Source organism: Hemiscyllium ocellatum, chromosome 29 (genome assembly GCF_020745735.1).
Source record: "Hemiscyllium ocellatum isolate sHemOce1 chromosome 29, sHemOce1.pat.X.cur, whole genome shotgun sequence".
Lineage (NCBI taxonomy): Eukaryota > Metazoa > Chordata > Chondrichthyes > Orectolobiformes > Hemiscylliidae > Hemiscyllium > Hemiscyllium ocellatum.
The window spans coordinates 19,960,511-19,981,559 of record NC_083429.1 but is presented as its reverse complement, the minus strand read 5'-3'; positions in this window follow the sequence as shown (position 1 = coordinate 19,981,559).

Genomic DNA, 21,049 nt, shown 5'->3' with positions numbered 1-21,049 from the left:
TCTGGGTACAGGAGTCTGGGTACAGGAGTCTGGGTACAGGGGTCTGGGTACAGCAGTCTGGGTACAGGGGTCTGGGTACAGGGATCTGGGTACAGGGGTCTGGGTACAGGGGTCTGTGTACAGGTGTCTGGGTACAGGGATCTGGGTACAGGGGTCTGGGTACAGGGGTCTGGGTACAGGGGTCTGGTTACAGGAGTCTGGATACAGGGGTCTGGGTACAGGGGTCTAGGTACAGGGGCCTGGGTACAGGGGTCTGGGTACTGGAGTCTGGGCGCAGGGGTCTGGGTACAGGGGTCTGGGTACAGGGATCTGGGTACAGGGGTCTGGGTACAGGAGTCTGGGTACGGGGGTCTGGGTACAGGGATCTGGGTACAGGGGTCTGTGTACAGGAGTCTTTGTACAGGAGTCTGGTTACAGGAGTCTGGGTACAGGGATCTGGGTACAGGGATCTGGGTACAGGGGTCTGGGTACAGGAGTCTGGATACTGGGGTCTGGGTACAGGGATCTGGGTACAGGGGTCTGTGTACAGGAGTCTGGGTACAGGAGTCTGGTTACAGGAGTCTGGGTACAGGGATCTGGGTACAGGGGTCTGGGTACAGGGGTCTGGGTACAGGAGTCTGGATACTGGGGTCTGGGTACAGGGATCTGGGTACAGGGGTCTGTGTACAGGAGTCTGGGTACAGGAGTCTGGTTACAGGAGTCTGGGTACAGGGATCTGGGTACAGGGGTCTGGGTACAGGAGTCTGGATACTGGGGTCTGGGAATAGGGATCTGGGTACAGGGGTCTAGGTACAGGGATCTGGGTACAGGAGTCTGGGTACAGGGGTCTGGGTACAGGGATCTGGGTACCGGGGTCTGGGTACAGGGGTTTGGGTACAGGAGTCTGGGTACAGGAGTCTGCGTACGGGCGTCTGGGTACAGGGGTCTGGGTACAGGAGTCTGGGTACAGGGGTCTGGGTACAGGTGTCTGGGTACAGCAGTCTGGGTACAGGGATCTGGGTACAGGGGTCTGGGTACAGGGGTCTGGGTACAGAGTTCTGTGTATGGGAGTCTGGGTACAGGGGTCTGGGTACAGGGGTCTGGGTACAGGAGTCTGGATACAGGGGTTTGGGTACAGGGGTCTGGGTACAGGAGGCTGGGTACAGGCGTCTGGGTACAGGGGTTTGGGTACAGGGATCTGGATACTGGGGTCTGGGTATAGAGTTCTGTGTATGGGAGTCTGGGTACAGGAAGATAGTTACTGAAATGTACACACTTGATCTGACAATTGAATTTCAAGTCAAAGGCAAGGGTGAATGTTACATGGGAATAAGTTTGGTGAGAAGTAAGGTACAAAAAGGAAGGGGGCTTTCATTGTCAGAGAACAAAGCTATTGGAGGTGCTTACTGTCAATTCTTGAGACAATGAAGTACTGGGTGACATCTAAGCGGACAGTTGATCTTACGTAGGTCACAGGCTGAACATGCTCCAGGGAAAGGGGAATGCATGTTGTGACAGTGCTGGTCTGTCCCCACAGTATTGGTATGTTCAACAAAACACTACCCCTCACTTTAACAAGAAGGTATTGAAACATTATTCAGGTAAAGACAATGTGCTGCCACATCAATGATATCATTGGATTGCAACTGACATCAAGTGCATTGAGAGTGATTTAAAATGTAGATTCACGATTTAAGTGTGAAGGGATATTGAACACATCAAAAGCAGGAGACCACTCTTGACAATCCTTAGCCACCAGTTTAATCAATTGAATGATATGTTTCACAGCAAGTCTATGATCAATCAAAGACCACATGGTCAATAGAAGGAATTAAATAAATATTTCTCCAGCTGAGGACGCAGCAACAGAAGGAGACCATTGAATCACTGAGATGATTCTCACATTCAATTAGACTGTGGACCATAACCAGCCTTGGTTCCAATTGACCCCAAATGTCTGCCCAACAAAAATCTGCCAGTTTCATTTTTTGCATTTTCAATTGACCTCAGCTTCAGTGGCCTGTTTACAATTTTCTGAACCCTTTGTTTGATGTTGTTCCTGATATCCCCATTGGAATGCCCTGGCTCCCACGTAAAGTGACAAACTTTGACTTTGGATTCTCCAGTTGTGAAAACAACATCTTTACATATTATTTAAGGACCTTTGTCGTTTCAAATGCTGCATTTCGATTGCCCAGCAATCTTCGACACTGAAAGAGATAGAAGCAGAGATTCTCTTCTCCTGCCATTGCTACAGGAAAACCTGAAAGATGGACTGCATCATCTCTCCAAAACTCCACACATTGACTACCCAGGAATGCACAACAGAATTAAACTCCCAATGGGTAATTACCTGGCATCTGGCACACTCGACAATGGTTTCCAACTTTGAGTAAGATTCAGACATTCTAGAGAATTCTGATTTACCTACCTGATGTTTCCCAGGCAATGTTAGATAGAAAGGAACCTGTCATAACTCCAGGGTAACTATAAAACCAAACTCGCCATCTCACCCAACTCATCACTGCATTCCCACGTTGATGCCCCAGACCTGCTACAATAGCCTGCCGAGGCCTCTTGACCCTCCCTGATATGATCTCTGTGGCATCATCCACAACCCTCAACACACTCCCCATGACTCACATTGACTCCACCAGACTTAGTGTGACACAATTCCTGTGTAGAGCAGTTCCAATCTGCCAGCTCAACACAGCCCTCATGACCTGCCCCATTTGTCAATCTTCCTTCCCACCTATCCGCACCATCTCCCCTCCGACCTAACATCTTCACCCCCACCTCCATCCATTTATTGCACTTTCAGCTACCTTCTCCCAGCCCCACCCCCTCTCCCATTTATCTCTGCACCCCCGAGGCTCCCAGCCACATTCCTGATGAAGGGTTCCAGCCTGAAACATCGATTTTCTTGCTCCTTGGATGCTGCCTGACCTGCTGCGCTTTTCCAGCAACACACTCTCAATCCTGTGTAGACCAGTCTGGACATACAAGTCTTCGTCCAGGAGTCCACTCTAACACTTCACCTGATGATCTAACACCCAATACGCTCCCCAACTCTCTCATCCACTTGACACCTTTCCCCTTAACCCCTTGCGTCCTTTACCCCACACCTGCCTGGCACTCTACCGTGTCATCCACCTGGCAGATTACTCCCTCACCCAACCACTTGCAGCTATAATTCTCATTATACATGCCACTCTACCCCTGCACACACCTGACCATAGAGTCATAGGGTTATACAGCACGGAAACAGACCCTTCAATCCAACTAGCCCATACTGACCATAATCCGTGACTAAACTAGTCCCATCTGCCTGTGCTCGGTCTATATCCCTCCAAAACTTTCTTCCTTATTCATCTACATAGACAACTGTACACCAATTCATTTTCCCTGGTAATTCTACCCACAAACGATCTCTGTACAAACGTTGCCCCTTACATCTTTTTTAGATCTTTCTTCTCTCACCTTAAAAATATTCCACCCAGTCTTGAAATCCCCCACAATAGGTATAAGACACCTGCTATTACCTATACCCCTCATGAACTTATAAACCTGTTTAAGGTCATTCCTCAATCTCCTGCACTCCCGTGAAAAAAGTCCCAGTTTATGCAGCCTCTCCCTCAAGTTCAAACTTTCCATTCCTGGCAACATCCTGGTAATGTTTTTTTCTGAATCCTCTCCAGCTTGATTATATCGTTCCTATAACAGGGCGACCAGAACTGGACACAGTATTCCAGAAGAGGCCTCAGCAATGTCCTGTAAAACCTCAACATGACTTCGGCACTCCTTTTAAACTTTTAATTAAATAAGTACAGCCCTCGTGTGTTTTACCAAATGCCCCACATTTATACAAATCAAACTCCATCTGCCACACCTTAATCTTTTCAAGGGTCAAGCTAAACAGTCACAGAGTTGACTGACAGTAGCTTATTCACATTGGACTTCTTAACGTTCAAGAGCTGGGCACACACATTTAGACCGTGTCCACCAATACTCTCAATGCCTTCAGAGAGAGCTAAGTTAGAGTCAAATACACTGCAGATGCTGGAATCCAAGGTAGACAATCAGGAGGATAGAAGAATACAGCAAGCCAGGCAGCATCAGGAGGTGGAGAAGTCAATGTTTCAGGTCTAACCTTTCTTTAGGACTAGGGGTGGGTGTAAGGGGAGGTGCAGATAAAGGCGGTGGCGGGGTCAGGGTGGTGGAGTGGGGACAGATGAAGACAGATAGAGGGTACAACCTGGTTGGTCAATGGAAGGAATAAATCTGGTTGGTGACAGAAAGCAGTGGAAGGGATGGGGAGGGAGGTTATTTTAAATTGGAGAATTCAATGTTGAGTCTCCCAGACTGTAGGCCGCCCAGGTGGAAGGTGAGGTGTTGTTCCTCCATTTTGAGCTGTCGTTCATTTTGGCAATGAAGGAGGCCAAGAACGGTCATGTTGGAAAGGGAGTGGTTGGAGTAATTGAAATGGGCGGCTCCTGTGGGCCCGACTGCGATGCTCAGTGAGCCATTCCCTAAGTTTACGTTCGGTCTCCCCGATATAGAGAAGACCACATCGGGAACACCTGATGCAGTAAACTATGTTGGAGGAGAGGCAGGTGAACTTCTGTCTCACCTGGAAGGACTGTTTGGGGCCCTGGATGGAGGGTGAGGGCGGGTGGTGTACTGTCAGGTTTTGCATTTTTCCAGTTGCAGGGGAAGGTACCGGGAGTTTGGAGGGGGAGGGGGTCAGTGGGGAGAGTGGCGAAAACCAACGACTGTCAAAGGGAGCAGTCTTTGCGGAAGGCAGAGACGGGTAGGGAGGGGAAGATGTTCTTGGAGTGGTGGGGTCTACGTGGAGTTGGCCGAAGAGTTTAAGAATTATGCGTTGGATGCAGAGACTGGTGAGGTGATAGGTGAGGACAAGGAGGAGCCTGTCTTTATTGAGTTTGGGGGGAACAGGGTTAGAGCAGAGGAATGGGGAATGGAGCCGGTGCGGTGGAGGATGTCTGGATGATGGAGGGGGGAGGAAAGTACGTTAGATTAGACTTACAGTGTGGAAACAGGCCCTTCGGCCCAACAAGTCCACACCGACCCGCCGAAGCGCAACCCACCCATACCCCTACATTTACCCCTTACCTAACACTACGGGCAATTTAGCTTGGCCAATTCACCTGACCCGCACATCTTTGGACTGTGGGAGGAAACCGGAGCACCCGGAGGAAACCCACGCAGACACGGGGAGAACGTGCAAACTCCACACAGTCAGTCGCCTGAGTCGGGAATTGAACCCGGGTCTACAGGCGCTGTGAGGCAGCAGTGCTAACCACTGTGCCACCGTGCCGCCCAAAGTCAGTGGGCATCTGGGAAGCTCGCGAGTGGAAAGTTTTCTTGCCTGAGCAGGTGCAGCGCTGGTGGAGGAATTGGAAGAATGGGATGGAGTTCTTGCAGGATACTGGTTGGGAGGAGGTGTAGTCTAGATAGTTATGGGAGTCTGTGGATTTGTAATAAAAGTTCAACCTACTGTCTGGAGGACTCAACATTGAGTTCTCCAATTTCAACTCGACTTCCTTCCCATCCCCCGACTCCCTTCAGAGCCCCTCCCCCTCTCTTTTACTTGGTCCCTGCCACCAACCAGATCATTCTTCCCTTTGATCAACTAGGACATACTGTCTACATGTCTTCACTTATCCCCACTCCCACCACCCACTTTATCTGCAGCTCCCCCTATCCACCCCCAGTCCTGAAGAAGGGTTACACCCCAAATGTCAACTTCACTTCCTGATGTTGCCTGGCCAGCTGTGTTCTTCCAGCCTCCTGCCTGTCTATTTCAGAGAGAGCTGGGCTCGATGGCAGATACAATGCTTTATCTCCCCTTCTAATGCCATTTTGATTTCGCCTCTTCCAGCTCTCCCTACCTTCGAGGTTCACATTGCCCTTAAGAGGTTTTGTATATGACTTATTGAATTGAAAACATGGATGATTTACTGGGGATGGCTAACTTATGAAATAATGTCACAGTGATTTGATGATGGGGAGAAAAACATTCAGTTGCGTATGGGAACACTTCTGAAAAAAAAACAGAAAAGAGAAACTAGAGCTGAGTTTGTTACCCTTAATGGGCTGTGCATGTCAATTGAACAATTGAAAACCCAGGTGACTTACTGGACATGTTGAATAGATGACAAAATACAATGGGTGCCTTGGTGATGGAAAATAAATGTTCAGTTAAGTTGACAAGTACTTCTGGATATTACAGAATGAAACATACCACAGGTAATTTGGTTGTGGGAATAGCTGTTAGGTGTGTGTATGTGATAATACTTCCAGATATTAAAGAAGAACTGTATGATACTGGAACACCCAGTGTGGAGAGGCAGGCAATTTGGAGGATTTCCTCATGGACCTGCTCCTGGGCCTATCAAAAGTAACCATTAACAGGTCCAGGCATCAGCCCATGGAGGGCGGTTCATCATTCCTGACTGACCGACCCTCTTCAGTGGCTACACTTATGTTCAGTATCCTTGGAGGGGGAGTACACCGGGTCCACCAACACTCTCAAAGTTTCCAGATCGATTTGGGCACCATTGTGAGGTGGACTAAATTCTTTTGAAATTAGGGCACAAGTTTGTGAAATTCACATTTGAACTAAGATTCACTGAGCTCTCTGGCTGAGACAGACGAGGCAATAGACAAGCCTATGGGCAGCTGTCTGGAACAGGGTTTATGCTTGTTAAGCTAAAGGAAGACCCCACAAACATGTCAGCTAAAGACAATGAACACCAGCCTGCAGAGCAAACTACAAAAATACAAAACCATTCAACTTTTCATCAATTTGCTCAGACATAGTGATACTGAACTTTCCACACTGTTGCACTACATGCACACCTGCTTGCCTTTGGATGTGAAAATCTTCACACCACTTGTAAAACCTTAACGTACACCCACCCAAGAGAAACACTGGACATTCAAAGCTATCAAGAACACATTTAATTTAATCAGAAAGCCATTCACACCTCATCTAATAATCAGGAGGCCATTCAATCCTGAGAGGAAGAACAACAGCTCATTAATCAAATCCAGGTTTAGTGGGAGATAACTGTTCTGACAATTGGTGCAGCTGGTGAACGCTGATTTCTAAGGGACGTTGGATTCAGGGAGAGGTTCAGCCAGAGTGGAGAGAATCAGCCACAGCTAGTCGCAGTGAGTCACAGACTGTAACCATCACAGACTCAGGAAAAGAAAGCATCTGCCTCCTGTGTTTTTCACTAGACCACACCTCATTATGTAAGTGCAGTGTCAGAACCAGGGGGCTGACATGCAATAAGCCAATCACCACCCATTACACCATGGGGATGGAGTGTATTACCTCCCTGTCCCTCTCCGCCACTATATTTGTTATTGTTCTACTGTCTTTAACGTGTACTGTTTGCTAGCTATTCTTTTATTTAGTAAGAGGGTGATGTGGTGATCAGGGGAATGTGTCAGGGTGGGATACCCTTTGGAGGGTCGGTGTGGACTTGTTGGGCTGAAGGGCCTGTTTCCATACTGTAGGGATTCTCTGATCTAATATAGTACAACAGTTTGGAATCAGTTGGATTGACAATGCAAAACTGAATAAGGAGCATGGATCCTGATAACTTGATGAATTTATTTTGTCATTTCTTACCTCAGACTCTGTAACATTTGAGCAGTGAAAACTTCTATGAGAGTAGAAGCAAAACACACTCAATCCTGATAGAATTGTGATCCTTCAGACATATTTACACACTTCCCATCAAAGTCAGATTGTGATTGTGAGTGGTCAGTCTGACAGATCTTTGTGTCCAAACATGGGGAACATAATGGCAATTGTGAAAACTGGGCCGCATGAACAAGTTGGGCCAAAGGGTTTGTTTCCGTGCTGTCAACGTTCATGACCTCTGGCTGGCCTTTACCCATTCTGAGCTGATCTACATGAGCAGGAATAAAGAAATCCTGGTCTTTTCAACATCACAACTGTCTTCTGCCTCACTACATTTTCAGAAATGTTGATCTGCTATCCTACTTAACTTGAGCATTGATGGGTGATTAAATACCTGGGACAGAAAATTGCAAATTATTGCTTCTTATCTGCAGTTCACAGAGATGCCAATCAAATCAGAGTGATTTTGACAAAATGGTTCCGAGTGTTACACTGGACTGCAGAGTGAAAAACATCAACCAAAACTCATTCCAAAATTCATTGATGCATTTCACAAAAGAGCAAGTGTAACTCAATATCAAAAACACTCTCTGTGATGGTCCTCTTTGAGTTGAAAATTGTATCTTTAATGTTGGTGACAACACCCAGGAACATAGTGTCACCACGCACATGTATACTGACAACAGCCAACTTTCCTTTAGAATAGATTCTCTACAGTGTGGAAACACGCCATTTGGTCCAACTAATTCGCACTGACCCTTCAAAGTGTAACCCACCCAGACCCATTTCCCTCTGACTAATGCACCTAACATTAGGGGCAATTTAGCACGGCCAGTGCACCTGACCTGCAAATACTTGTTCAAAGTTTGGAAGAAGATTTGTAGCTCGGGTGCTCGTTGTTGTGGTTTTGTTCGCCGAGCTGGGAATTTGTGTTGCAGATGTTTTGTCCCCTGTCTAGGTGACATCCTCAGTGCTTGGGAGCCTCCTGTGAGGCACTTCTGTGATTTTTCCTTCGGCATTTATAGTGGTTTGAATCTGCCGCTTCCAGTTGTCAGTTCCAGCTGTCCGTTGCAGTGGTCGGTATATTGGGTCCAGGTCGATGTGCTTATTGATTGAATCTGTGGATGAGTGCCATGCCTCTAGGAATTCCCTGGCTGTTCTCTATTTGGCTTGTCCTATAATAGTAGTGTTGTCTCAGTCGAACTCATGTTGCTTGTCATCTGCATGTGTGGCTACTAAGGATAGCAGGTCGTGTCGTTTCGTGGCTAATTGGTGTTCATGGATGCGAATCGTTAGCTGTCTTCCTGTTTTGTGCAGTCCTTGCATGGGATTTTGTACACTACATTGGTTTTGCTCATCAACGCCACACTCACAGGAATCCGATTCACTAGAGAGGAAGAAAAGGACAACCAACTCCCATTCCTAGACAGGTGGTACAGAGAACACCTAATGGAGAATTCACCACAAAGGTATACAGGAAAGCCACACACACAGACCAAGTCCTGAAAGACGATATATGCACATAGACAAGGAAGAAACCATGGTCTCATTCGATGTAACGGCACTGTTCATCTCTATCGACAAAACGCTAGCCAGAGAAACAATAGCCAACCTGCTGGACATATAGAACAGACAACAGGATGTTGAACCTATCAACAAAGATGGCATACTCAAACTACTGGACCTGTGCCTCACAACACACTTCACATTCAACAAACAAATATATGAACAAATCAACGACACACCCATGGGCTCACCCATCTCTGGACTCATAGCAGAAGAGGTAATGCAAAGATTACCGCAAATTCTACCCAAACTCTGGGTCAGATATGTGGATGATACCTTTGTAATCATTAAAAACACAGAAGTAGAGAACACACACCGGATCATCAACACCACACTCTCAGGAATCCGATTTACTAGAGAGGAAGAAAAGGACAACCAACTCCCATTCCTAGACGTGATGGTACAGAGAACACCGAAGGGAGAATTCACCACAAAGGTATACAGGAAAGCCACACACACAGACCAAATCCTGAACTACAAAAGCAACCACCCCAACACACACAAAAGAAGTTGCATCAAGACACTGTTCAAAAGGGCCACAACACACTGCAGTATACCAGAACTGCAAAAAGAGGAAGAAGAACACCTCTACAATGTATTCACTGAAAACGGATACCCACGCAATTTCATCAACATATGGCTAAGGGAAAGACAACGGAACGAGGACATGCCGCAACCCAAAGGACTAGCCACACTACCATACATCAAGAGCATTTCCGAACTGACAGCCAGACTACTGCGACCATTTGGACTCATAACAGCACACAAACCAACAGACACTCTCAGACAACAACGCACCAGAATGAAGGACTCGATACCCAGCATGAGCAAAACCAACGTAGTGTACAAAATCCCATGCAAGGACTGTAGAAAACACTACGTAGGACAAACAGGAAGACAGCTAATGATCCGCATCCATGAACACCAACTAGCCACGAAACAACACGACCAGCTATCCTTAGTAGCCACACACGCAGATGACAAGCAACATGAATTCGACTGGGACAACACTACTATTAGAGGACAAGCCAAACAGAGAACAGCCAGGGAATTCCTAGAGGCATGGCACTCATCCACAGATTCAATCAATAAGCACATCAACCTGGACCCAATATACCGACCACTGCAACGTACAGCTGGAACTGACAACTGGAAGTGGCAGAGACAAATCACTACAAATGTCGGAGGAAAGATCACAGAAGTGCTTCACAGGAGTCTCCCCAGCACTGAGGATGTCACCTAGACAGGGGACAAAACATCTGCAATACAAATTTCCAGCTTGGCGAACAGAACCACAATACTTGTGACTGTGGGAGGAAACTGGAGCACCCATACAGTCTCAGGGAGAATGTGCAAACTCAACACAGTCACCTGAGATGGGAGTTGAACCCAGGTCCCTGGCTCTGTGAGGTAACAGTGCTAACCACTGAGCCAACGTGCTGCCCCACCCACTTGTACATTGTCAGATTATCTTGTTCAATATTCAGCACTGAGTGAGCAGATATTTCTTTCAACTAAACAAATCCCCTTGGCCAGGTGGGATATACTCTATAATACTACAGAAAGTGAGGGAAGAAATTGCTGTACCTTTGGTGATGATCTTTATATCCTTGCTGTCCACTGGAGTAGTGCCAGATGATTGCAGGGAGGCAAATAGTATTCCCTTGTTCAAGAAAGGGAATAGGGCTAATCTGAGGAATTACAGACCGGTTAGTCTTATATCAGTGGTGGGCAAAGTATCAGAATGTTTCCTGAGAAGCAGGATTTATGAGTAATTGGAAAACCATATCTTCATTAGAGATAGTCAGCATGGCTTTGTGAGGGGCAGGTCATGTCTCACAAACCTTATTGAATTCTTTGAGGGTGTGATGAAGGCAGAGCAGTGGCTGTGGTGAACCTGGATCTTAGTAAGGTGTTTGATAAGGTTCCCCATGGTAGGCTAATTCAAAAAGTGAGGAGGCAAGTGATACAGGGAAACCTGTCTGTTTGATACAGAATTGGCTAGTCTGCAGAAGACAGAGGGTAGCAGGAAATGGAAAGTATTCAGTGTGGAGCTCGAGTGGCTCATGGTGTTTGCAGGGATCTGTTCTGGGACCTCTGCTCTTTGTGATTTTTATGAATGACTTGGAAGAGGAAGTGGAATGGGTGGGTAAGTAAGTTTGTTGATGACACAAAGATTGGTGGAGTTGTGGAAAGTATGGAGGGCTGTTGTAGGTTGCAATGAGACACTGACAGGATGCAGAGCTGGGCTGATAAGTGTCAGATGGAGTTTAACCTGGAAAAGTGTGAAGTGATGCACGTTGAAAGGTCAAATTTGAATGCAGAATACAAGGTTAAAGGCAAGATTCATGGCAGTGTGCAGTAAGAGAGGGATCTGGGGTCTATGTTTATAGATTCCTCAAAGTTGCCACCCAAGTTGATTGAGTTGTTCAGAAGGTGTATGTTGTGTTGCTTTCATTAGCAGGAGGATTGAGTAAAATGCTGCGAGCTTATGCTACAGCTCTATAGAGCCTTGGTTAACCACATTTGGAATATTGTGTTCAGTTCTGGTCACCTCATTATAGCAAAGATGTGGAAGCTTTGGAGAGGGTGCAGAGGAGATTTGCCAGGATGCTGCCTGGACTGAAGGCCATGCCTTATGATGGAAAGTTGAGGGAGCTAGGGCTTTTCTCATTGCAGAGAAGAAGGATGAGAGGTGACTTGATAGAGGTGTACAAGATGTTGGGAGCTATGGATAGAGTGGATAGCCAGAGACTTTTTCCCAGGGTGAAAATGGCTATCACGAGGAGGCATAATTTTAAGGAGATTGGAGGAAGATTCAGGGGAGATGTCAGAGGAAGGTTCTTTACACAGAGAGTGGTTGGTGCATGGAATGCATTGCCAGCGGTGGTAGTGGAGTCAGATACATTAGGGACATTTAAGCTGCTCTTGGATAAGCACAGAAGATAGTACAATGAAGGGTATGTAGGTTAGTTTGATCTCAGAGAAGGATAAAAGGCCAGCATAACATCGAGGGCTGAAGGGCCTGTACTGTGCTGTACTGGTCTACATTTTATGTTCTAAACATTGGGAAATCTGAAATAATTGTTTTCAATCCCTGCTCCAAACTCCACTTCTTATCTTTTAAAACAAAATTTATAGGATATGTACTCTGTTGGACAAAGAAGAAGGTGGTCTAAGAATATAAAGAGATCTTGATCAATTGAGTCAATTTTCTGAGGAATGGCAGATGGAGTTTAATTTGGTTAAGCATAAGGTATTATATTTTGGTAAAACAAACAAGAGTCGGACGTAAACAATTAAAAGTAGGGACTTGGGTGTTGTTGGAGAGCAGAGAGGCCTGAGGGTTCAGGTACATGGTCTAGATTAGAGTGGTGCTGGAAAAGCACAGCAGGTCAGGCAGCATCCAAGGAGCAGGAAAATCGATGTTTCAGGCAAAAGCCCTTCATCAGGAATAGAGGCAGGGTGCCTGCAGAGTGGAGAGATAAATGAGAGAGGGGGGGGGGTGGTGAGAAAGTAGCATAGAGTATAATAGGTGAATGGGGGTGGGGATGGAGGTGATAGGTCAGAGAGGAGGGTGGGGGAAGATAGCAAAGAACACAATGGGTAAATGGGGATGGAGGTGAAGGTGATAGGTCAGAGAGGAGGGTGGAGTGAATAGGTGGAAAGGAAGCTAGGCAGGTAGGACAGGTCATCAGGACAGTGCTGAGCTGGAAGGCTGGAGCTGGGATGAGGTGGGGGAAGGGGAAATGAGGAAACTGGTGAAGTCCACATTGATGCCATGGGGTTAAAATGTTCCAAGGCGGAAGATGAAGTGTTCTTCCTTTAGGTGTTGGATGGTGAGGGAGCAGTGGTGGAGGATGCCTAGGACCCGCAACAGTTCAGGTACATAACTCCTTGAAGTTTGTGTTGCATGTAGGCAGGGTGGTGAAGAAGGCATTTAGTACACTTCCCTTCATTGCTCAGACCTTTGAGTATAGGAGTTGGGAAGTCATGTTGTGAAGAATGTTGGTGAGGCCTCTTCTAAAGTACTGTGTCCAGTTCTGGCCACCTTGTTATAGGAAGGATATTGGAGAGAGATTGGGAAAGATTTACCAGGATATTGCTGGGAATGGAGGGTCTGAGTTATGGGGAGAGGCTAGAACCTTTTTTACTGGAGTGTAGGAGATTAAGGGGTGACATTATCGAGGTTTAAAAAATCATGGGGGGTTTAGATAAGTTGAACAGCAGGTGTCTTTTCTCTATGGTTAGGGATCGCAAGACCAGGCGCATATTTTTGAAGGTGAGAAAAGAAAGATTTAAAAAGGACCTGAGGAGCAACTTCTTTTACATAAAGTGTGGTTTGTGTGTGGAATGAACTACCAGAGGAAGTGATGGATGCAGATACAGTTATAACGTTTAAAAACATTTCGATAGGTACATGAAGGAGAAAGGTTTGAAGGGATAAGGATCAACCGCAGGTAGATGGGATTCATTTAGTTTGGAATTATGGTCGGCATAGACTAATTGGACTGAAGATATTGTTTCCATGCTGTATGACTCTAAGGTATGGACATCACTGGCAAAGTCTGCTATTGTTGTCCATCCCTAACTGTCGAAAATGTGTTGCTGGTCAAAGCACAGTAGGCCAGGCAGCATCTCAGGAATAGGGAATTCGACGTTTCGAGCATAAGCCCTTCATCAGGAATCCCTAACTGTCCTTGAAATGAGTGACTTGCTTGAGTCTTTTCAGGGGTGGTTAAGAGTTAATTACATTGCTGCAGATCCAGAGGTACCTGTAGGTCAGTGCGGACAGGGATATTAGTGAGACAAATGTTCATTTATGTAAACCGACAATGGTTCTGTTGTCTGCATTAGGTTAGCTTTTAATTCTAGATATTTTATTAAAGTTCAATTTCACCATCTGCTAGGGTGTGATTAATTAACCACCCACTCCATCCCTCTTCCTGGCAACAAACTGAGATCTGGGTCAGGAATATTGGATCAGTTCCTTGTTCATTGCAAATAAATACACCAGCCTTTGCTCACATTGCCCACTTGGCACAGTTGGTGGCACCCTCCTTAATCAGCTGGAACATCATGGGTATATGTTCCATTCTAGAGGCTTGAGCAGAAAGTTCGCTGCAAGATTATCACACCGTTGGAGGTCCTGTCTCTCAGAAGTCCTTAACAGTTATCCTGTCTAGTTTTTAAAGTAGCTGTAAAAGATCCCCTGCACTATTTGCGAGAGAATTAGTGAGGTTCTTCTAGTGCAAGTTTCCATGGAGTACAGTGAAGAGAAGTATAAATAAAAATGACTGGCTCTTCAATGCAATTTGTTCAATTTGTACAAGATTCTAAACATGTCCTTACATTGGAGCTCTGTTGTTTAAAGTATTCTATTTTCACTCGTGATCAAAAGCACTTGAAATGCTCCTCAGATCCCAATTGCTTTTAGTGATAACAACCCCATATTGAATCTCAGCCAATAACTATTCCTTTATATATTTCAGAACAGTTCCTCTTAGTCATTGTGCAGTTTTCAGTGCCTTGTTCAGTCATTCTACCACTTGTGATTTTTCTCCTGTTTCTCATTTTCTCCTGAGATGAAAAAAGAATCCATTTTCCATCCATCATTATTTTTCGAGTGGTGCTTGCGACTTAACCCTCCATCAGTAATCTCAGAGAGATTAGTTTCTCCCTTTACGGAATGTCACCCTTGTACTGCCAAGGGAAGCAGCAAATCTAACAGGATGATCGGCAAAATCAGAAACCGCTGACAATAAAAGTGTTTCCATGCGTCAATTGTAACACAATAACATTCCATCATTCACAATTAGCACCTCGCCAAAGCCTCAATTTTAACCTAAGCTGCATGGAGAGCATTGGTAAGTTTAGGTTGGAGTTTGGACTCTCATGAATTCAATGGAATATGAAATGGGGTGGGTTAGGATTCAATCTGGTTTATGTTTCCCTATCTCTGGTCATCAAACTTCACTGATTTCATTAAAAAAAATCATTCATGGAATGAGGATGTCACTGGCTGGGCCTGCATTTACCTCCCATCCCTAATTACCCACAGGTGCAGTTTAAGAGTTAACCATATTGCTGTGGGTTTGGAGTCACATATAGTTCAGATGGCATTTTCCCTTTCTGAAAGACTTAAGAAAAATAAATGGGTGTCTCCAACAATCAAATCACTGTCATTATTAGACTCTGAATTCCAGGCTTTCTTTTATTGAATTCAAATTCCACCATCTGTCATAGTAGGATTTGAACCTGGGTCCCCAGAATATTACCTGGGTCTCTGGATTAATAGTCCAGCGATTACACCACTCGACTATTTTTTTCCTTTAGACCACGTGTACCTCTCCTGCATATCCTGATGGCAAACTTTTGTCTAACATCAATAGCTCCCTGGTTGCCTTATCCATTCCTTGTTCTGCAACCACCTCTGTCTTCCATTGCCACTGGAGTCATCCAGCTTTCCTGATCTTGCCTCTTCCTCAGTCTCCATTATTCCCCATACTCCAAAACTCTTACCTGCCCCACCATAGTTTATCTGTTTCAATACAAAGTTCTTAAAGCTCTCCTCTACCTAATGTCTCTTCTCCATGTGAAACTCCCTCCCCTTGTTGTAAATATTTTCTAATCAACCTGTGAGAGATATTATTATGTGCTTCTGAAGCAGGTTAATAGACTGGGGTTATTTCTCTTGGAGCATCGGAGGCTATGGAATAACCTTATCAAGGTGTGTAAAATCAGGGGCATGGACAGGATGAATAGCCAAGGTCTTTTTCCCAGGCTATGGGGGTCCAAAATTAGAGAACATAGGTTTAGAGTGAGACGGGCAAGATTACAATGGACCTAACGGGCAAGTTTTTCACACAGAAGGTGGTGCATGTATAGAAAGAGCTGCCAGAGGAAGTAGTGGAGGATGGTACAATTATAGCATTTAAAAGGCATCTGGGTGGGTATATGAATAGGAAAGGTTTGAAGGGATATGGGCCAAAACGCTGACAAATACAGTGACAACTAGCCATTTGGATAGAGAAAAGGGTCTATTCAGAGGGTGGAGACAGAGGGTGGTGATGGAGGGTTGCTTTTGAGACTGGAGGCCTGTGATTTTGGATGTGATGGTTAGCAAGTTTGCAGATGACACCAACATTTGTGGTGTAACAAACAGCAAAGAAGGTTATCTCAGGGCACTATGGGACCTTGATCAAATGGGCTGATAGGCCAAGGAGTTTCATTGAGATAAATGTAAGGTGCTGCATTTCGGAAAGGCAAACCAGGGCAGGACTTATGCACGTACTGAAAGGGTTGTGGATGCTGCTGAACAAAGAGATCGTGGATTGCAGCTGCTTGGAATTGAAATCACAGGTAGACAGGATAGTGAAGAGTGTATTTAGTATGCTTGTCTTTATGTTGAGTATAGGAGTTGGGAGCTGAAAATGTGTTGCTGGAAAAGTGCAGCAGGTCAGGCAGCATCCAAGGAGCAGGAGAATCGACATTTCGGGCACGAGCCCTTCTTCAGGAATGAGGAAGGTGTACCAAGCAGGCTAAGATAAAAGGTCGGGAGGAGGGACTTGGGGGAGGGTCGTTGGAAATGCAATAGGTGGAAGGCGGTTAAGGTGAGAGTGATAGTCCAGAGTGGGGGTGGGGCCGGAGTGGTCAGGAAGAAGATTGCAGGTTAGGAAGGTGGTGCTGAGTTCGAGGGTTGGGACTGAGACAAAGGTGGGGGGAGGGAAAATGAGGAAACTGGAGAAATCGGAGTTCATCTCTTGTGGTTAGAGTGTTCCTAGGCGGAAGATGAGGCGCTCTTTCTCCAGCCATCGTGTTGCTATGGTCTACATGTCCTTGATGGAGTGGGAGGGGGAGTTGAAGTGTTGAGCCATGGGGTGGTTGGGTTGGCTGGTCCAGGTGTCCCAGAGGTGTTCTCTGAAACGTTCCGCAAGTAGGCGGCCTGTCTCCCCAATATAGAGGAGGCCACATCGGGTACAACGGATGCAGTAAATGATAGAACCCACCCGCACCCCCCACTCCGGTTCATCACCCTCACCTTAACCTCCTTCCACCTATCGCATTTCCAATGCCCATCCCCCAAGTTCCTCCTCCCTACCTTTTATCTTAGCCTGCTGGACACACTTTCCTCATTCCTGAAGAAAGACTCATGCCCGAAACATCGATTCTCCTGGTCCTTGGATGCTGCCTGACCTGCTGCGCTTTTCCAGCAACACATTTTCAGCTCTGATCTCCAGCATCTGCAGTCCTCACTTTCTCCTATAGAAGTTGGAAGGTCGTGCTGTGACTGAATAGCATTGGTTAGGCCACTTTTGAAACATTGTGTGCAATTCTTGACTCCCTGCTATAGAAAGGATGTTGTGAAATTTGAAAGGGTTCAGAAAAGATTTACAAGATAGTTGCTAAGGTTGGAGGATTTGAGCTATAGGGGGAGGCTGAACTGGCCAGGGCTGTTGTCCATGGAGCATCGGAGGCTGAGGGGTGACCTTATAGAAATTTATAAAACCATGACGGGCATCAATAGGATGAATAGCTGAGGTCTTTTTCCAAGGCTATGGGAGTCCAAAACTAGAGGGAAAAAGTTTAAGGTGAGAGGGTAAAGACCTAAAAGGGACCTAAGGGGTAACTTTTTCATGCAAAGCGTGCTGCATGTATGGAACAAGCTGCCAGAGGAAGTGGTGGAATCTGGTACAATTACAACATATAGAAGACATCTGGTTGGGCCGAATAAGAAGGGTTTAGAAAGTTATGGACCAAGTGCTGGCAAATGGGACTAGATTGATTTGGGTGATCTGATTGGCATGGACAGGTTGGATCAAAGGCTCTGTTTTGTGCTGTTCATTTCTATGATTCTATGAGATGGAATGTGAACCTAGGCCTCCTGGTTCAGATGTAGGGACACTACCACTATTTGCACATGGGTAAGGTTTTATTGCAGTCAAGGTAATTTGTCGTTTTGAACTGCAGGGATGAAGAAAGTTTTGTGGTGCATTGGATCCAGTCAATGCTCCCTGGTTTGTACCACTCCAGCATCTGATAGGCAAAGAATATGCATTCATAATACAACAAAACAAATCAATTTAATTGTTTAATTCCAAAGCAAAATACTACAGGCAAAGAAATTGATAAAAAAAAGAAAGTTGAGGATGTGGCAGGAACTGTGGAGAGAGAAATAAAGTGAATATTTCAGGCTGATGACCTTCTGTCAGAGCTGTTGTTTATTTATTTGCTGAGCTACGCAGTTTACATAATCCATGCCTCTTGGCACTGTCACATTGTGAAACGAGGTAACCAAGACAGTTTGGAGGTAGGATGTAAATCAAGGGAGACAACATGAATAACAGGTTGGCATCTGTTATTTTAAAGGCAACATTTCCTCTCTGGTATCTTGTTCACAATAGCATTTGTCATACCATAATGAGTCAGCGCTGACAGTATTTGCATTATATAGCTTTATAAAGATCTAAAGTTTTAATTAACAAGTTATACAGAGAGGTTTAAGTATGATTTGTGATTGACAAGGTTATGTTTCTATCTGAAGAAGTTTGTTTGCCTCTTGGTTTTTGATTGATGAAAAAGTGTTGTGTGCTTCTGGATTTGATCAAATACAGCAAGCAAAGAAAGTTGTGGATACCTGTGGATATTAGAATCAAATCATTTGCATCCATCAAAATTCTCTTTAGTCTAAGTAAGGACATCTTTCAAATATTGTATAAATTGAACAAATTACAATAAAGAGCCAATCATTTTAATATATGAAGAGTTTTTTTTAGCTGCGTGCACCCTAACATACTGGAAACATATGACCATAAGACCATAAGACCATAAGACATAGGAGTGGAAGTAAGGCCATTCGGCCCATCGAGTCCACTCCGCCATTCAATCATGGCTGATGGGCATTTCAACTCCACTTACCCGCATTCTCCCCGTAACCCTTAATTCCTTGAGACAACAAGAATCTATCGATCTCTGCCTTGAAGACATTTAGCGTCCCAGCCTCCGCTGCACTCTGCGGCAATGAATTCCACAGGCCCACCACTCTCTGGCTGAAGAAATGTCTCCGCATTTCTGTTCTGAATTTACCCCCTCTAATTTTAAGGCTGTGTCCACGGGTCCTAATCTCCTCGCCTAATGGAAACAACTTCCTAGCGTCCACCCTTTCCAAGCCATGTATTATCTTGTACGTCTCTATTAAGTCTCGCCTTAATCTTCTAAACTCCAATGAATACAATCCCAGGATCCTCAGCCATTCCTCATATGTTAGACCTACCATTCCAGGGATCATCCGTGTGAATCTCCGCTGGACACGTTCCAGTGCCAGTATGTCCTTCCTGAGGTGTGGGGACCAAAACTGGACACAGTACTCCAAATGGGGCCTAACCAGAGCTTATGGGAGAAAAGCATCTTTGATATTCCAGACAGTATATTAGTATTGTTTGCTGTGTGGGTTGCTGCACTGTCATTGGTTCCACAGGGCCAGTCATCGCGGGAAACAGGAACATGGCATGCTGGGAGGAAGCGCCATCTTGCCATTTGAGTTCGTTTGGAATATTCCTAATCTTCTGAACTATAGATATGAAAAGAAAGAGCAAAATGCATTTATATAGTGACTTTAGTGTCTCAGGCTGTCTCATTGGTCAATGAAGTACATTAAGAGTGTAGTTCTTATTGGAATATAATGTCCTCCAAACAGCAGAAAAATAACCAACAGATTATATCTTGTTTGCACTGGATGAGGAATACATTTTTTTGAATGGGACCTTCCCCCATTAGTCTTCTTCCAACTAGAGCCATGGGATGATTAACAGCTAGATGACAGAGCAGACAAGGAATTAGTGTTGAGCCTCGACTGAAAGACAGGACCTCGGACAGTGTGACAATCTTGCAGTGAACTTTGTGCAAGAATAGAACTTGACCCATGACCTTCTGACTCAATAAGAAGTGTGCCAACATGTGAGCAATGTGAGGAAAAGCTGGTGCAACGTACAAGGAACTGATCTAAAATTCCAGAGATATGGTAGTACCAAGAAACATGCATCAACCTCAAGATGAGGAGCTGGCAAGTGTAAGAAAGAGGAGCCAATCAAGGCATCTCCATAGTAGTGAGTAAATGAGAAGTAAGGAGGTATTGTCTGCCTATGTCCATTGATGAAGACCAATGGCTGGTTGGACTGTAATACAGTATGAGAGAAATAAATTAAAGAACTTGGACGGTGAATGAAGCATTAAATCATTGGAGACCATAACCTTGGTCCTGAACAGATCCTATTACCTCAATGGAAGGGGTAGAGTACAACAAGATCAATGAGGGTGGCTGTGATTATTTGTGATGCTAGATTTAAAAAGGTCATTGGATCCGTCAATTGTCCACCCAAGCACAACCAGTGGAACTGAATGTTTTTTCAAAATATCCAGGATTATTTTACAGGAACATTTCATGCATCCACTAGGAATTCATCCATTTTGTGTTCCTTGGCTTTGATCCACTCATTGCCTGGTAATATGTGATAGTGAAGCACAGGAAAAGAGCATTTGGGCCACCAAGCCAGCCTCCACATGATCGTAGGCAAGGCATATGTTAATTTTTATGAAAAGTAGATATGCATGAATGAGCAAAGAAATCTAGCTCCAATTGTCTACAACACTGGTGAAATGGCTCCGTGTAAATTGTGTGCGGTTCTGATCCCCTTACCGAAGAAAGGATGCATTTGCCAAAGTGCAGTGAGATTCACCAGGCTGATTCCCATGATTGTGGTGCTGTCCTGTGAGGAGAGATCGAGGAGACTGGAACTGCTTTCTCTCCACTTTAGAAGAATGAAAGCC